At 40.1% G+C, this 18,485-nt stretch overlaps 1 protein-coding gene and 1 long non-coding RNA gene across 23 annotated transcripts in view; both read right to left on the bottom strand.

The window, feature by feature from the left end:
* Positions 1 to 18,079, bottom strand: part of LOC144582789 (uncharacterized) — a 62,456-nt gene extending 44,377 nt beyond the window's left edge. The window contains exon 1 of the long non-coding RNA XR_013536239.1: positions 11,207 to 18,079. This is a non-coding gene — a long non-coding RNA (uncharacterized LOC144582789). The remainder of the gene's footprint in view (positions 1 to 11,206) is intronic.
* Positions 1 to 18,485, bottom strand: part of ENOX1 (ecto-NOX disulfide-thiol exchanger 1) — a 626,515-nt gene that overhangs the window by 382,408 nt on the left and 225,622 nt on the right. The gene's annotated exons all lie outside the window — the stretch shown is intronic.

Consider the following 18,485-nt stretch of genomic DNA (forward strand, 5'->3'; position numbering starts at 1 on the left):
AAGAACATTTGGTATCTTAATATCAATTTAAATCGCACCCAACCATGATGGCACAATTGCCCACAAAGCTGTTCTAGCTGTTTCTTACGCCTCTCCTCTTCTACAGCACACTCAGCCAGCGCAGGAGAGGACGGCCCAGCACAACTGTTCCCACCCACTAACTCAGACAAGCTGAGGTTATTTTGACTTAAAGGGTTTGTAATAAGCTTAATGTATTTAAATAATCTTCACACAGACTTTAATTTTTCTCCATTTGCTTCTTTAGTTGAGAAAACACTTGTTTTATAAGGAGCTGGGTTTTTTTTCTTAGCTTCTCTGTACTTTCATGTCCTGCTGGCCTGACCTGGTCTCTACCTGATATCCTGATGTCTGAGTCATCTTCAACCTCTTCAGGAAGAAGCAGGGACCCTTAGCCCTGTCAGAGCCTTCTGGTCTCTTACCAACCCTCTTTGAGGACCCTGACTTAAGAAAAAGAAATGCTTAAAAATAAAACACTGAATTATTCATTGACAACCTCAATTTCATTGTGACAGCCATTCTCTGATGTCATGAAAGGAGCATGCCATCCACCAATTGATTTTTAAAATTCCTAGAAGCCATAGGAAAGGCCTCACCTCTGCTGTAGGAGGTAAACAGTACTTCATAACATGTTTATTAACCTAGATGCTTTTAACTAAAAAAAAAAAAATGCAGCCTTTTAGTATATTCCTAGAACCCTTCTCATTTCCCTTTCATTCCTTAGCTTATTCCCTCTCTTTCTCATTTACACAGAATCTCAGGGTCAGAAGAAACCTTGCAGGTTAAATAATTCCGCTCTGCTGGTTCTACGTTCTCCTCCCTTTCTATTTCTCTGCATCTCCGTGCCCCAGCTTGCTTCCCCCTCATCTCTGCAACTGTTCGTCCTCCTCGAATTTGTTCTGAAATTGCTGCTGCCTACAGGGTAGACACTCCTGGGTATACACAGTAGAACCAAGATAAGCCTGACATGAATGGTTTTGCCCGGGTCATTAACTTGGGTCCAGGACGGAACTACCCCAAAAGAACTGCCTAACCTTGTAGCCCACTTCCTGTGGGCTTAATACATGAAGGTAGGACTAGGCAATCAGTTATTTGCTGAGCTGATGAACAAGTGATTGCTTCTCCAAGCAAATAGCATACCATTTTCTGTTAAAGTAAAAACATACCCCTAGGAGAATGATGGGAGGAGCTTCCCTGGTCACAGATATCTTATTACAAACGAATTTAAGGATATTACTCCTTCCTAACAGAACTAGTCATAATAAAAAGTGGGTGTTTGTAATAATATTGAGGAGGAGGAAGAGGCAATTTTGGCGCCTGGAATATTTTGTATTGGGAAATATTGGAGGCGGAGATGGGGGTTGGGAAATCAGGCAACCTAGAGACACCACTGGTACCTAAAGACAGGTGTGAGGAGGCACCAGGAGGTGGGAATGGCGCACAAAAATGAAATACAGCAACAAAATGGAACACGAGTACTATGATTAAATGTAGGCTTATGTAAGTATAGTCATAGCACCAATTCATATGTGCTGAATTGGGAAATCTTGCATTGAGGAGTCGATAAATAAGTAATAACTAAAGTTAACAGTGAAGGGAGGACCATCACTATTCCGGTATTTTAATTCTCAAAACAAGCAGGGAGAAAAAACGCTATCCCGTAAGACAGACCGGGCTTGACACTTGGTTGCTCTGAGAACAAAGGCCCAAAGAAAAAGTTCCTATTTTACTGATGTCAGAGTACTCACTGCTTCTTTCAGACTGGCTCACTTAAATATATCTGCCTTAGCCCTTTGTGATATCATTTGTACAATTCAGTTTTGCTTTGGTTTTTGGTTTTGCAAACCGTTAGTTCCTGCAGGTAATGACAAGTGGGGGATTAAAGAAAGTGCAGGATGACAAGCAAACAAAAGGCATGGCATGAATCAGGCACACGCTGATGTTTACTTAAGGCAGACACATGGGAGAATCAACTGTTGTTTTCCATTCCAGTCCTAGAGTATTTTGAGAAAGTATCTTTCTTTCTTCTTTTTTTTAAGAGGGAATTTAGCTTTTATCACCCAGGCTAGAGCGCAGCGGCATGATCTCAGCTCACTGCAGCCTCCACCTCTCGTGTTCGAGTGATCTTCCTGCTTCAGCCTCCAGAGGACCTGGGATTATAGGTGTGCTGTCACCATGCCCAGATAATTTTTTTATTTTTAGTAGAGACAGGATTTCTCCATGTCGGTCAGGCTGGTCTCAAATTCCTGACCTCAAGTGATCTGCCTGCCTCGGCCTCCCAAAGTGCTGGGATTACAGGCATGAGCCACCATGCCTGGCTGAGAAATCACACGGTATCTTTCTAAGTGTGCTAATGCTACTTGGGGAAAATACAAATAATTACAGATGGATCCTAGATAAAGAGACATTCTTTGTTCCTTCCAAAGAAATTCCATAATCTTTGGAGATTCCAAGGAGATTTTCCATCCCTCCAAAATCAAATGAGATGCAAAAGGCAGGTATACATGAGAATCCACGTACACACTGAATCAGAAGGAATGACTATGGCAAAAATAGGAAGGCACATTACAGACTCAACAGCAGTCTGGGCGAAAATCCTATTTCCGTCTACATTTACTTTGAGAGGAATCCTTTGCTGCCCTTTATGTAAATTCAAATGATTTTAAAACATGGTTAGATCTGTATAGTGCTATACAATTTACAAAGTACTTAGGCATTCATTATCTCCTTTCACTTTTTAATTTTTTTGTATCTCTAGTTCCAAAATGAGAGAAGTGGTACCCAGAGGACTTGTGTAGCCAATACAAGAACACATAGTAACTAACGGTAACTGGTTTCAAAGCTAGGACTCTAACCAGGTTTTTTGTTTTTGTTTTTGACACAGGGTCTCACTCTGTCACCCAGGCTAGAGTGCAGTGGCAACATCTTGGCTTATTGCAGCCTTGACCTCCTGGGCACAAGCGATCCTCCCACCTCAGCCTTCCAAGTAGCCAGGACCACAGGTACACACCACCATACCTAGCTCATTTTCATATTTTTTTGTAGAGATGGAGTTTTGCCATGTTGCGCAGGAGTCTGGTCTCAAACCCCTGGGCTCAAGCAATCCACCTGCTTCGGCCTCCCTAAGTGCTGGGATTACAAGTGTGAGCCACAGCACCTGGCCCCAACCAGGTTTTCTGACCCCTAGCCCGCTACACTGTGACACCAGCACTGTTTCCCTATTTTCAAAACTGAGCTAATTATATCTTGGACAAGAATACTTTTAAGACATTCTAAACATACAAAGTAGCTAGAAAAATACCAAAGTGATTCTTGCATTTTTATCCTGTCTTTCTAAGAGCTCAAGTGTCAAATGACATCTTCCTGTCCATTGGTATCTCAAGATAGTAAACTATAAAAAATAAATTGGAAACAAATTCCGAACCTGTTAATATCCCAAAGCTTTCATGAGTAAAAAGATGTTAGGATTAAGGAGAGAAACTACAGAGGAAAAGTGCTGTTATTAAAGCATCACCCTAGCTGCGTCTTAATATCACACACAGACAACTGCCCTCAGCATTGCATGTGTCCTCAACCATCTGTGTTCTCAACCCTTGCTTTTTGGCCTTGTGGCAAACTCTGCTAGTTTCACAGTCCTGTACGACACCTCTTGGTATTATGTGAAGTACTCTATTTAGACATGTTGACTTCACTAATTAGTCTATAAATACTTGACTTTTACCCACTGCTTTGGTAAGGGAGATAATTGCTGAGGAAAGGCCAAAGCATTTATGGTCAATCAGATGAGGAAAAGGGGAATATGGTCTTTCAGCTGAGTAAAATGTAAAACATTACGTGGCAAGGCAGAAGCTATTAGCAGGATCAATAGCTCTCCTAGTACATTAATAAATCATTACATCAAAGCTCCGACAGAGGACGGAGAAAACCTCAGTCTACCTATATGGAAGCTTCCAAATTGGGAAATAAATTTCATTTAAATTACAAAGGCCCAATTTGCGTACAATGGAAATGACAAGCTACAAAACCGGTCTCCAAATCCTGGATGTGTTAAGAGTTTTGAATCATTAGTGCAGGGAGAAGAGCAGAAAGGCAAAGAACACTGCTACTCTCTGGGCTGTACATTCGTAATTCACAAGTGGTAAATATGTATGAATCTGCTCCACTGCAGCTAGGGATGACATACTGCTTTTTAGAGATAGCAGAGGGCAGAAGAATCAAAGTAGAGGAAGGTTTGCCTGTTATAACTTACCTCCTCCCACATTTAACAGTTCTCAATCTTCTCAAATCTCCCCTTACTTAAATTGCTCTCCTTTGGGATGGCTTTCTAAAATGAAAAGAACTTTGATACCAATGAATGTTCAATATATAGCAAAAAGCATCCCATGGTGAGCTCTCACTGCAACATGGGGCGTAAATAATTGTATTTTTTCTAAATCTTTAATAGCTCCCATTCTCTTTGATGCTTCCAGGAAAACAAGCAAGCAATTAAAAGAAGTTACTAGGCTAACTTTTACAGTTTTTTTTTTAACTCTACAAGTAATTATTTCTCTGTTCTAATATGTAGCAAAAGACAAAAGATATTTGCAGAGATTAATATTATAGAACATTAGGCTGTCCTTTAAGGACACTGTATTTCCTCACTTACAGAGGTCACAGTGAATACAGACACTACCGTATTTCCTCACTTACAGAGATCACAGTGAATACAGACACTACCGTATTTCCTCACTTACAGAGATCACAGTGAATACAGACCCTACTTAGACTCCACCACAGCTGTTGCTTTGTAGTCATACTGTTTAAGTAAAAACTGTTTTTTTCGTACAAGTTCAAATTACTTTACTGTAGATCTCTCAAACCTCATAGTAAGTTGAAACTGAGAATTAAGAGGTCACACTGGGAAATTTATATAGATAGGTCATAGCTGGCGAATCAACAACAAAAGAAGGCAGGGATTCCCAACATCTTGAAACATTCATTCATGATTATTTCTTTCATTTCACAAATATCATTAGACACTTGAGAATCAGGCTTGGGTGTGATGATAATTATATCAAAGAACGTTCTCAGAAGGTTCTATTCTCAAAAGAGTCTGACAATCTAAGTGAGTACATAAGTCACCCAATACTTAAAAAGTTAGATAACAGCTGGTTGTGGTGGCTCATGCCTGTAATCCCAGTACTTTGGGAGGCTGAGGTGGGTAGATCACAAGGTCAGGAGTTCAAGACCAGCCTGGCCAAGATGGTGAAACCCCATCTCTGCTAAAAAAACACAAAAAGTTAGCTGGACGTGCTGGCTCTTGCCTGTAATCCCAGCTACCTATGTGGGAGGCTGAGGTGGAGAATGGCTTAAACCCGGGAGGCACAGGTTGCAGTCAGCCAAGAAGGTGCCACTGCACTCCAGACAGGGCAACAGAGTGAGACTCTGTCTCAAAGAAAAAAAAAAGTTAGATAACATTGGAAGATGTAAATTATATAAAAGTTCATTGTCACAAGTGCCATAAATGCTTAGGTGCCAAAGAAGGGCTACAGTTAGCTCTTATAAAGAAATCTCTATTGGCAGGGGTTACCACGGAAGGAACTAGGGGAGAGAGTAAAAGCCCTGAGCTACACAGAACTTGAATATGTGAAAAAGAAAAGGGCACATATCTCAATCAGTAGAAAAAGCCTGGACAAGTCAGTGCAAGTACACAGTCCAGGGTGGAGCAGGAGAGAGTTCACAGTGCAGATCAGTGGGTCAGGACAGAAAAGTCTCACCCAACAACCAGAAGAGACAGTGGCTGGACTGCATATCTTAAGGTAGGAAAGTTTTTACTTCAGATGGGAGAAAAATGGAGAGTCAGGAGAATTCTGATACCATGTCCAAGTCCAAGATCACGTGGGGAGTCAAAATTTTATAGAAAGAAATATCCTCTCTATAAGAAGCAGATTTCATTTATGGCCAGAAGGTGGTAGGGGTTTCTATACAGCAGTCCGAGGCGATCAGGACGCCTGTTTCTTATAGAAAAGGGGTTTCAGCAGGGACAAGACACAATTTCAGGAAAGGGGCACTAAAAGATGGTTCTTTTAGCAGAAACTTCCTGACAGAAACAGGGATGAGTACCTAAGGGAGGAGCTCCTGCCTGGGAGAGGCAAGAAAGGCAGACATAAGAAGCAGAATGGCTTTGACTTACCTTCCTGTTCTAAAGGGAATCCTGTGTCTTGCTGGTTCAGTAGCTTCATTCTGGGCTAGAAATAGCACCCCACTCCCACCTCACCCTTCACTGACAAGGGTAATATGCTAAGATGCTTTACAGTCAACCCAGCCAGATTCCAACAGCATGAGAACGTTAGCTGAAAAGAGGAGATTCATTTTGTGTATACCCATAGTTCCAGCCACTCAGGAGGCTGAGGCAGGAGGATCCCTTGAGCCCAGGCATTCAAGGTTGCAGTGAGCTACGATCATGCCACTGCTCTTCAGACTGGGTGACACAGTGAGATCTGGTCTCTAGCAGAAGCTTTAAATATTTTTTAAAATTCATTTTGTGGATATAAGTATAAAAAAAAACAATAATTATGAGAAAAAATATACAGGAAGGTTGTTGGTGAGGAGATCATGGCTGATAGGGTCTGTACTACCTACTACCACTCACACTATCTCCTGTCTTGTGAAGTTTAAGCAAATCTAGGCCCCGTGTCCCACTGAGTGAAATCACAAGAAGACCTAGAGGGGTCCCATCCATGAGCATGGCACCATGAATATATGCTACTTGGAAGGCGACTTCTGTGGTCAGTCTGAGAGCTGGGGAACCATCCTGGTGCTGAGCTGTCAAGAAGGCGGCGTCTGCTGATTCTGGTACCACTGGGGAGAACAAGGTATCTCTTTGCTAGGCAACTGGCTGCTAGTCAGCAGCTGCCCCTTCTGCTCCCGAATAAGCACCTTTCAGATTACTGTCAGTTTTTCAGCAGAAAGGCCATCAGCTGTTGTGTTGATGATGGGGCTTCACTGGCTGGAAGAATTCTGCAGTCTCCAGTCTGAACTATTCCTCTGGGTGTCCTTATTCAAGCAGCAGTTAATTTGAAAACAGTTAGCTGGTTGTTCACTTCCTTAAAGCAAAGCATGACTGGATGGGCTGTCAGGCTGGACTAAGATTCCTGCAGAACACTCTGAAGGAGGCAGAATGTTTCTAGGATGGGAATGGTTTGCGTTGGCTTCAGGGGAAGTCTAGCATTTCTGACCCTGATCACTGTGAATTAGTCGCGATTTCCCTTGGTTGCTCTGGCAGGCTTTCATTTATTTTTGCCTGGGTGACAAGGAGACATTTCTACCTTTCAGCTTTAAACAGACTGGACAATTCATTTGTTTTCTTTTTTTCATTCTTCCAGGTAAAGGAAAAAAATGAATCTTTATGGTGAATTATAGATGAGAGATCAATGAAAGACACAGAGACTAAAGAGATGTAGAGTTTTATAAGCAAGTGACTGGATTTGTTTTATAAAGTAGCAAACTTCCTTTTACAGGCTCGCAATATAATCTTTGGAACTGAGATACCTTTCTGATGAGAGTATGTCTTTTCTGCCACTGAATCCTCTACTTATACCCTCTGTCACACTTTGTCCTCTTAGTGAGGACAAAGCAACATGAGAAAAATTGTGTTTTCCTCAGCCTCGCAATTTCTTTTCTCTCTTCTCTGCAAACCACTCAGCTTCCATAACAAAAAGGGTGACATAAACAGAGTAAAAATATGTTAGAGACTTTCTCAGTTCATGGCAGAATTCAATCAGCTGAATCTGGCAAACTCACACACATCTGGCCTGCTGGCAAGTCTGACTCGAATTCAGCTGCGCCTGTACGGGGAAGCAGGGGAACAGCACTGAGTTCTTCAGCCCTGTGGCCTGCTGACTCCTCAAATATGCAAGGGATCTATTCACAAAATGCTTCACAAAACGTGGCCCCTCCAAACACATGCACACTCATTTGGTGCTTTTACACCTTCTCTTTTCAGTGCTAAGCCATCTTCTTCTTTAATCAGAAGAATGTTTGTCCTTTGTCACTTTACAAGCTGCACTGGAATTCAGTATTCTGTGCACAACCTGACTTTCTGTATGACAAGGAAAACAGGATGGGAATCAGAGGGACTTAAAGTCTCTGGATCCCAATTCCCAAACTGCAGATTTAGGCCTTACAGTCTCTCAGGCAGATTAGATGACTTCTGGAAAAAAGTACTTATTTAAATAAACTCATTTTATTGTTATTGATGTATGCATAAATCATCCCAAGTTATAGCTCCCCAAAACTGTGAATGAGAGAACAAAACCCCAAACTGCAGAGGATGTGTGGAATGTTTTTCCCTTCAACCTAGACGGAAAAGATAAGACAGTAGGAACGGTGCCATATAGAGCAATATTGGGGGTTGGCATCACGAAGGCAGTTAGCGAGATGCGTTTATAATCAAACTTGCGTTCCGACAGAAACCCCAACATGCCAAGAGCATGCCCCTTCAGGAAAAACTGCTATTATGAGGGGCTAAGTAACTTTTTAAAAAGACTAAAACACAAACTCCTTTAGTAAAATGGTTTAATATGCTCTAACTAGGGCTTTTTTTTTTTTTAGAAGTATGGTACAATTAAACTAAAACTTTCAAGTAGTTCAATAAACTAAGCAGGAAATGTTGGCTTCTCTCCAACCACAGTCCCACTTGCTAGAGATAATAACCACAAAAGTTTCATGTGCAGTCCACACATATACAAGCATATATACCTGCATATTTACACATGTGTGTATTTGCTGGTACTGGCCTAAAATATGGAAGCATTTGCTATTTTATTCCGAAGTGCTCATACCACATATAATATTCATGCAACATTGTTCTGTCTCATTGACATAGATTGGTTTGTTCTTTTTAATGGCTGTATTATGTACTATTGAACAGGTATGCTATAATACCTCTATTCCTATTGGTATGCTTTTAGGTTACTTTGAGTTTTAAAAATAAAAAAATATGCAATATGCCTTCTTACAGTTATAGCTTCCAACCTTGAATAGATAGAACTAAAACGTCTCCAAAAATTACTTTTCCAAGCTACACTCCTTCCAACAGAGTAACAACTTCTCGCCACCACTATACAGTATCAACTGTTTAATTTGTGTCCAGGTGACAACTGAAAAATACTCTCTTATTTTAATTTTTGCCATCATTAATGAGGCCATCTTTGTTTGGCCATTATATATTTTTTGAATAGCCCATTCATCTTCTCTACTTGTTTTATTCTATTAAGTTGTTACTTTTTACTAATTGAGTCCCTTGTTTCACAGAGAAATTAGCCCATCATCTGTCAGATGTGCTACAAATACAGTTCCTAATTCTTCGTTTTTCTGTTGGCTTTGGTTTTGTTTTGGAATGAGGAGACAGTCTTCTAGAAAATAAGACATATCAAAGAATATATCGGTGACTGTAAAGCGCGGATTGTATGGCGTCATCTTAGGTAACGAGGTCACCAGCATTAATTAGTGGAAATCCCGCGGAGTTTCAGACCATCTCAGCGGCCCTCTATAAAGTGTTCCCACTCACCTGGCAGCCTCCTTTCTTAATCTCAGTTGGGATGCTAACCCCAAAGTGCTTCCTCCTTGTATCTAGAAGTCATTTAAAAAAAAGGAATCGAACTTTCTGTTCTCTTTTATTTGTTCCTCTGCTTCCGTATGAGTAATTCTGGAAGGAGTGGAGAGAGAACAGTGCGTAACCAAAAGGCAGACCTAGCAAATTATTATTTTATTGATAAAATAATTCAGCAAATTCCCAATATCCCTGCTTCACAGCGATTACCCTAGGTTTTATATTTTAGGGTCCTGCACCTACCTACCTCTTATCATTACCACTAACTAGAGTACTCTGTGGAGGGACTGACTGGACTCACCACTGGTATGTAAAAAATGCCAAGGCAGAAGCACAGCTGACAAAGAGTTCCCTGTACTTGTCAGATACCTGGAGATACCCTGGAGCTGAGCTGCAAAGTACAAATCCTGACCCTCCTACCTGGTAACTGTGTGCTCAGAGCCAGCTAACCTCTCAGGGCCTCTGATTCCTAATGTACATGATGCATATAGGAACGGTGCCATCAGAATCAGATGAGCAGCTACGTCACAGGACCGCTATAGGGTGAATGGAGTTATTATATAAAGCAGTGCCTGGCATACACATGGCACATTTTAAGGAAATGTAGCATGTCAATAGAGTAATTATATATATATAGCAATAGAAAAGTTAGAGCGTGATGAAATCCAATAGGCTTTACTGCGATCAAGTAAGAATTAGCACTATGTGACCACAGAAAAGGGAGGCCCAAAGGAACAGTGAAGAAATGCAGTGAGGGCCAGGCACAGTGGCTCATGCCAGTAATTCTAACACTTTGGGAGGCAGAGGTAGGAGGCTGAGGCATGTGAGCCCAGGAGTTCAAGACCAGCTTGGGCAACATGGAGAAATCCTGTCTTTACAAAAATACAAACATTAGCCAGGCAGGATGGTGTGTGCCTATAGTTCCATATACTTGGGACACTGAGGTAAAAGGATCACTTAAACCCAGGAGGTTGAGGCTGCAGTGAGCCATGATACTACCACTGCACTCCATCCTGGACAACAGAGTGAGACTCTGTCAAAATAAGGGAAGGGAAGGGGAGGGAAGGGAAAGGGAAGGGCAGGGGAGGGAAGAGGGAAGCGAAGGAGGGGAAGGAAGGGGAAGGGAGGGAAGGCAGAGAGGAGAGGAGTGGGGGGAGAGGAGGGAAGGGAAGGGAAGAGGGAAGGGGAAGGGGAAGGGGAAGGATAAGGGGAAGGCGGAGGGAGGGAGGGAGGGAGGGAGGAGGTTGCAGCAAGGAGAAGAGATGGGGCACAACATTGCCAAAGAGAAGCCTCCACCACTCATCCTCCTCATAAGAATACCAAATTGAACAACTATTCACATAAAAAAGTACCTTCATAAGGACCAAAACTTAGCTAGTTACCAGCTCAGCCAAAGTGGGGCAGAGGAACGAGCAGTCTCTTGGAGTCCCTGAGCCCAGGCTCTGGTTCCTGGATGGCATTGCTGGAACTGCCCTGGGCCACAAGTGAGCCAACTTCCCTGAAGGGAGGTTCTCAGGCCTGGCAGCATTCACCACAAGCTGACTGAAGAGTCCATGGGCCTTGAATGAACACTGATGGCAGCCACGCGGTACTTACCGTGGGCTTGGGGTGGTGATGGCCTTGGGGAAAGACTCCTCTGTGGAAAGAGGAGGAAGGCATTTGTTTTATTGCTTTGGTGTAAGCTCAGCCACAGCAGAAGAGAATACAAGGTAGATTCCTAAGGTTTCCAAACCTAGTCCTTAACTCCTGAATGGCATTGTTGGACCCCCCAGGAACAATGGAAAATTCACTACCCTAAAGGGAGGAACATAAGCCTGGCTGGCTTCACCACCTGTTGATTGTAGAGACCTCGGGACTTGAGTAAACACAGGCAGTGGCCAGGTTACAGCAGGCCTTAGGCAAGACCCAGTGCTCTGCTAGTTTCAGGTCTGACCCAATGCCGTCCCAATAATCATGGCCACAGGGATGCTTATGTCATCCCTCTCCCAGCTCCAGGCAGCTTGGCACAGAGAGAGAAACTCTGTTTATCTGGGACAAAGTAAGAAATGGAAAGAGTCTCTACCTGGTAATCCAGAGTAATCTTCTAGATCTTATCCAGGACCATCAAGGTGGTACCTCTGCAGGTCTACAAGAGTCACAGATTTACTAGACTAGGGATGCCCTCATTTAATGCAGATATGGCTGTAATGACCAAAACAAACAAACACACAAACGAACAAACAAACAACAAACAAAAAAACTAAGATCACAACACCCAAGTCCTTTTGAATATCTGGAAAGCCTCCCCATACAAACAAGCCGTGACTGGAAAGAGGACCATAAATGCCTCACTTTTTAATACCTAGACACTGACAAACATCCACATGCACCAAAGTCATCTAGGAACAGATGACTTCATCGAACAAACTAAGGCACCAGGGACAAATCCTGGAGAGAGAGAGGTATGTGACCTTTCAGACAGAAAATCAAAATAACTGTTTTGAAGAAACTCAACGAAATGCAAAATAACACAGAGAAAGGAATTCAGAATTCTATCTAATTAATTTAAAAAGGAGATTTAAATAATTAAAAAGAAGCAGAAACTCTAGGGTTGAAAATGCAACTGACATACTGAAGAATGCCTCAGAGTCTCTTAACAGCAGAGTTGATCAAGCAGAAGAAAGGATTAGTGAGCTTGCAGACAGGCTATTTGAAAATACAGTGAGTAACACAAAAGGAAAAGAGAATGAAAAGGAATGAAGCATAACTATAAGATCTAGAAAGTAGTCTCAAAAAGCCAACTCTAAGAGTTAAAGAGGAGGCAGAGTGAGAGATAGGGGTAGAAAGTTTATTTGAAGGAATAAGACAGAACTTCCCAAACCTGGAGAAAGATATCAATATTCAAGTACAAGAAGGTTTCAGAACACCAAGCAGATTTAACTCAAATAAAATGACCTCTAGACATTTAATAATCAAACTCCCAAAAGTCAAGGATAAAGAAAGGATTCTAAAAGCAGTAAGAAAAGAAACAGCATGAAATGGAACTACAATACATGTGATAGCAGACTTCTCAGTCTTCTCAGTGGAAACCTTATAAGCCAGAAGACAGTGACATGGCACATTTAATGTGCTTCAAAAAAAACCTTTCATGGGTTGGGTGCAGTGGCTCACACTTGTAATCCCAGCACTTTGAAAGGCTGAGGCAGGCAGATCATGAAATCAGGAGTTCAAGACCAGCCTGGCCAATATGGTGAAACCCTGTCTCTACTAAAAATACAAAAAAAATTTATCCAGGCATGGTGGTGTGTGCCTGTAGTTCCAGCTAATTGGGAGGCTGAGGCAGAAGAATCACTTGAACTTGGGAGGAGGAAGCTGCAGTGAGCCAATATTTCACCACTGCACTCCAGTCTGAACAACAGAGTGAGACTCCATCTCAAAAAGAAACAAAACAAAAAAAAACTTTTATGCTAATTTAGTATATCCAGCAAAAATATCCTTCAAAGACAAAGGTGAAATAAAGGCATTCCCAAACAAAAGTTGACAGACCTCATCAACACCAGGCCTGTCCTATAAGAAAGAAACGCTAAAGGAAGTTCTTCAATCTCAAAGAGAAGGACATTAATGAGCAACAAATCATCTGAATGTACAAAACTAACTGCTAATAGTACGTACCGAGAAAAACACAGAATATTATAAGACTATAATTGGGTGTGTAAATTACTCATATCTTGAGTAGAGAGATGACAAAATGAACCAATCAAAAATAAGAGCTATAACAACTTTTCAAGATATAGACAGTACAATAAGAGATAAATGGAAACAATAAAAAGTTAAAAAGTGGGGAATGAAGTTTAACATGTAGAGCTTTTTAATAGTCTTCTCTTTGTTTGTTTACTTAAGCAATTAGTGTTGTCATCAATTTAAAATAATGGGTTATAAGATATTTGGAAGCCACATAGTAACCTCAAATCAAAAAACATACAATAGATACATAAAAATTAAAAAGCAAGAAATCAAAACATACCACCAGAGAAAATCACCTTCATTAAAAGGAAGACAAGAAAGAAGGAAGAGAAGACCACAGAACAAATAGAAAACAAATAATAAAATGGCAGGAATAAGTCCTTACTTATCAATAACAACACTGACCGTAAATGAGCTAACCTCTCCAATCAAAAGGTACAGAGTGGCTGAATAGAAAAAACAAACCTTAATAAAAAAAACAAGCTCCAATGATCAGTTGCCTACAAGAAACATACTCCACCTATAAAGACACACATAGACTGAAAATAAAGACACACATAGACTGAAAAGATACTCCAAGCCAATAGAATCCAAAAAAAAGAACAGGAGTAGCTATACTGATACCAGACAAAACAGGTTTCAAGACAAAAACTATAAATAGAGACAAAGAATTATGATCCATAGGTCAATTCAGCAAGAGGATATAATAATTTTAAATGTAACACTAGAACACACACACAGATATATAAAGCATATATTACTAGAGCTAAAGAGAGACCACAATACAGTCATCGGGGAGACTTCGACACCTCACTGTTAGCACTAGGAAGATCATCCAGACAGAAAATCAACAAAGAAGCATCAGCTTTAATCTGCACTGTAGACTAAATGGGCCTCATAGATAACTACACAACGTTTTGTCCGATGTCTGCAAAATATACACTCTTCTCCTCAGCACATGGATCATTCTCAAAAACAGAGCATATGGTAGGCCACAAAACAAGTCTGGAAAATTTCTAAAATAATTGAAATCATATCAAGTATCTTATCTGACCACAGTGGAACAAAACTAGAAACAAACAACAAGAGGAATTTTGGAAAGCACACAAACACATGGAAATTAAACAATATGCTTCTGAATAACCAGTGGGTCAGTGAAGAGACTAAGAAGGAAACTGAAAAATTTCTTGAAACAAATGATACTAGAAACACAACATCCTAAAACCTATGGGTTACAGAGAAAGCAGTTAGAAGAGGAAAGTTTATAGGTACATTTTAAAAGAACAAAAACTTCAAAGAAACAACCTAGCCATGCATCTTAGTTAAGCAGAAAAGCAAGAGCAAACCTAAGACAAAATTAGAAGAGAATAAATAATAGAGACCAGAGCAGAAATAAATGAAATTAAGATGAAGACAATATAAATGACTGATGAAATTAAAAGTTTTTTTTTTTGAAAAGTTAAACAAAATTGACAAATCTTAACCTAGATTAGTTAAGAAAAACAGGGAAAGACCCAGATAAAATCAGATGGAAAAAAAGGCAAAGGACCACTAGAACCTACTATGAGCCACTGTATGCTAATAAATTGAAAAACTTAAAAGAAATGGATAAAGACACATAGAGTCTACCAATATTGAACCACGAAGAAATCCAAAACCTCAAAAGACAATTAACAAGCAATGAGATTGGAGCTATAATAAAAGGACTCTCAGTGAAGAAAAGCCCAGGACCTGAGGGCTTCACTGCTGAATTCTATCAAACATTTAAAGAAGAATACCAATTCTATTTAAACTCTTCTGTAAAGAAAAAAGGAGGAGGGAATACTTCCAAACTTACTCTACAATGCCACTATTACCCTGATACCAAAACCAGACAAACACACATTAAAAAAGTAAAATAAAATAGAAAACTACAGACCAATATCCTTGATGAATACTGATGCAAAAATCCTTAACAAAATACTAGCAAACTGAATTCAAGAAGTGAAAAATCTCTACAATGAAAACTATAAAACATTAATGAAAGAAATTGAAGAGGTCGCCAAAAATGAAAAGATACTCCTTGTTCATGGATTAGAAGAATCAATATTGTTGAAATATCCATACTACCCAAAGCATTCTATAGGGTCAATGTAATCCCTTTCAAAATGCCAATTACATTCTTCACAGAAATAGAAAAAAAATCCTAAAACTTATATGGAACCACAAAAAAAAACAGAATAGGCAGAACTCTCATAAGCAAAAACAACAAAACTGGAAGAATCGCATTATCCAACTTCAAGTTATAGTACAGAGCTATAGTAACCAAAACAGCATGACATTGGCATAAAAACAGACCCACAGACCAATGGAACAGAATAGAGAACCCAGAAATAAATCCATATATTTACAGTGAACTCATTTGTGACAAAAGTACCAAGAACATACATTGGGGAAAAAGAATCTGTTCAATACATGATGCTGAAAAAATTGTATATGCAGAAGAACAAAACTAGACCCCTATCTCACGCCAAATATAAAAATCAAATAAAAAAGAATTAAAGACTTACTCTAAGACCTCAAACTATGAGAATGCTACAAAAAAAAACCTTGGGGAAACCCTCCAGGACTTTGGAAATCAGTATTTTGAAGAGATATCTGCACTCTCATGTTTATTGCAGCACTGTTCACAACAGCCAGGTTTGGAAGCAACGTGTCTAGCAACAGATGAATGGATAAAGAAAATGGGCTACATATACACAATATATAAAAAGAATGGGGTATATATACACAATATATGAAATGAGGTATATATGCACGATATATAAAAAGAATGAGATCCTGTCATTTTCAACAACATGATGGAACTAGAGGTCTTTCTGTTCCTAGATTTCACTTAACATAATGAGTTCTAATGAGATCTTTTTGGTTCTTGTCTCTAATGAGAAAATAAGTTCTCACTTATTTGAGAATCTAAAAATCAAAACAACTGAACTTGTGGAGTCAGAGCAGAAGGATGGTTACCAGAGGCTGGGAAGGGCAGCAGGATGTGGGTAGTGAGGATGTGCATGGGTAAGGGGTACGAAAATACAGTCAGAAAGAATAAGGTATTGCTATTGATACCTTATCAATAAGGTGCTATTGATAGCACCACAGGGTGACACAATACTTTACTGTACATTTTTAAATAACCCAAAGAGTATAATTAGATTGCTTGTAACACAGAGGATAAATGCTTGAGGTGATGGATACCCCATCTACCTTGATGTGATTACTATGCACTGCATGCTTATATCAAAAAATCTCATGTACCCCATAAATATGTATGCTATGTGCCCACAAAAATTAAATATAAAAATTTATAATAACAAAAATAGAAGAGAAAAAAATGCAACGAGGAATAGGAATAGACAGGATTTGAGGAGGAGACCTAAAATAAACCAAATCAAGTATTGTGTGTATTCCAAAAGAAGAGAAGAACCTTAGGAAAACACCCCAGGGACAATGAATAAACCACTGGGAGTGTCGGGAAAGCTGCGATTGGATAGCAGGAAGGGATTACTCTAAAAATCCAGATTGCCAACTTCTCAAACTCTTTATTTAAATGAAAATGTTTGCTTATTCTTTGCTCTGAATTAATAAACTGAATCAGCTGTTATCAGAGTTGTGTTTCAAATGTTAAACTTTAGAGCAAATATTTTTAAAAAGAAACACCTTTCCCACAGAAATCCTGATGTCCAGGTTGAAGGACTTTCCAGGCTGGCCCCTGCATCCCCTGACTACAAATGCAAAGGCAGAGTAATGATACTACACTGTCATCAGTCCCATTCACTCATTCATTCCTTCATTCAGTAAGCATCTGACGAATGCCTACCAGCAGTCCATCACTCTCCTAAAGACGAAGTAATAGTGGTGGACAAAGAGAAACAAGTTCTCTACTCCCGTGAGGCTTCTATTTTAGTGTGGGGAAGGGGAGTAGCATAAAAATAAACAGATGAGTAAGATTAAGATTCCGTCAGAGAGTGCAGGGTGCAATGAAACAAAGAAAGCGGATGCTGTCATGAGGTGGAAGCCCTCTCCGAGGAAGTGACACCTGAGTTGAGAGCTGAATGATGAGGCAGAAGGTAAGTGGCAGGAAGTCCCTGGCAGATGGAACAGCAAGAACAAAGACATTATGGTTGGAAAGAGCTTGATGTGTTCGCAGAACAAAAGAAACGGCAGCGAGGCTGGGGCCAAGTGCCAGGGTCCTAAGCAAAAAGTAATTGTGAATGTCAAACACACATCTCTCCCTTCCTTCTGTTGGCTGCCAGAGCTTTAGCAGCTCCTCCGCTCTGGACACAAAACGCATGGTGTTGAGAGCCTCAGCAGCTCCCATGGCCTAGGGCTCTCTCTCATGGATCCGGGAGGAAGCCTTGGGATCAAGAGCCTGATGTGAGGAAAGGGAAAGGCGTAGGGGAGGGAAGGATAACCAGGGCAGTCGCAGATCTAGTACCCACAAAGACGCTCTTTAGAAAGTAGGGGATTTCGATCCAGCTGGCAGACTTTCTGTTAAGTTTAGTTAATTTATTTAGATGTGGGAAAGATTCTTGCCTTTTGTTTCCTTAGTTTGTCTGTGAGCTTCCAAATGAGCACTTTGGACAAAATCAGTTAGAACAGCGGAAAATCCAAGGGTGACCTATGTGTAAATCAAGACCAGGAGAGCTAGGACAGTTGCTAGTGCATAACTAATCTTTTAAGATTTACGTTAGAAAACAAGCAAGCAAAAACCCCACCATACCATCCGAGTAAACATCCCTTAGCATCATTCTGAAAAATAAAACAGATCCACTGACGGATAGAAAACGAATCTCGCTGATTATGGCAGTTTTTAACAAGATTTTTCTATTTATTGGCCTCATTTTTAAACTCTTGATCCTCATAATCACCATGTGCATTGCATTGGCAAATTAACTTGTGACTGATGATAATTAAGAAAAGGAAATTTAAGAAATGCATGTTTTCCTGAGCCAAGTTTCAACTAAATGTTTTTGCTACTAAAATTATGCTTTCATATACAAATGTTGAATATAAGTAAGTTTCTCTGGGGATGTTAATGTTTACATTTTTCTCCCATTTGTTATTTATTAGCATGAATTAATATGCCAGTTTGTATTTGACACTAGATTTTTTTTAT

Source organism: Callithrix jacchus, chromosome 5, assembly GCF_049354715.1.
Source record: "Callithrix jacchus isolate 240 chromosome 5, calJac240_pri, whole genome shotgun sequence".
In the NCBI taxonomy this organism is placed as follows: Eukaryota; Metazoa; Chordata; class Mammalia; order Primates; family Cebidae; genus Callithrix; species Callithrix jacchus.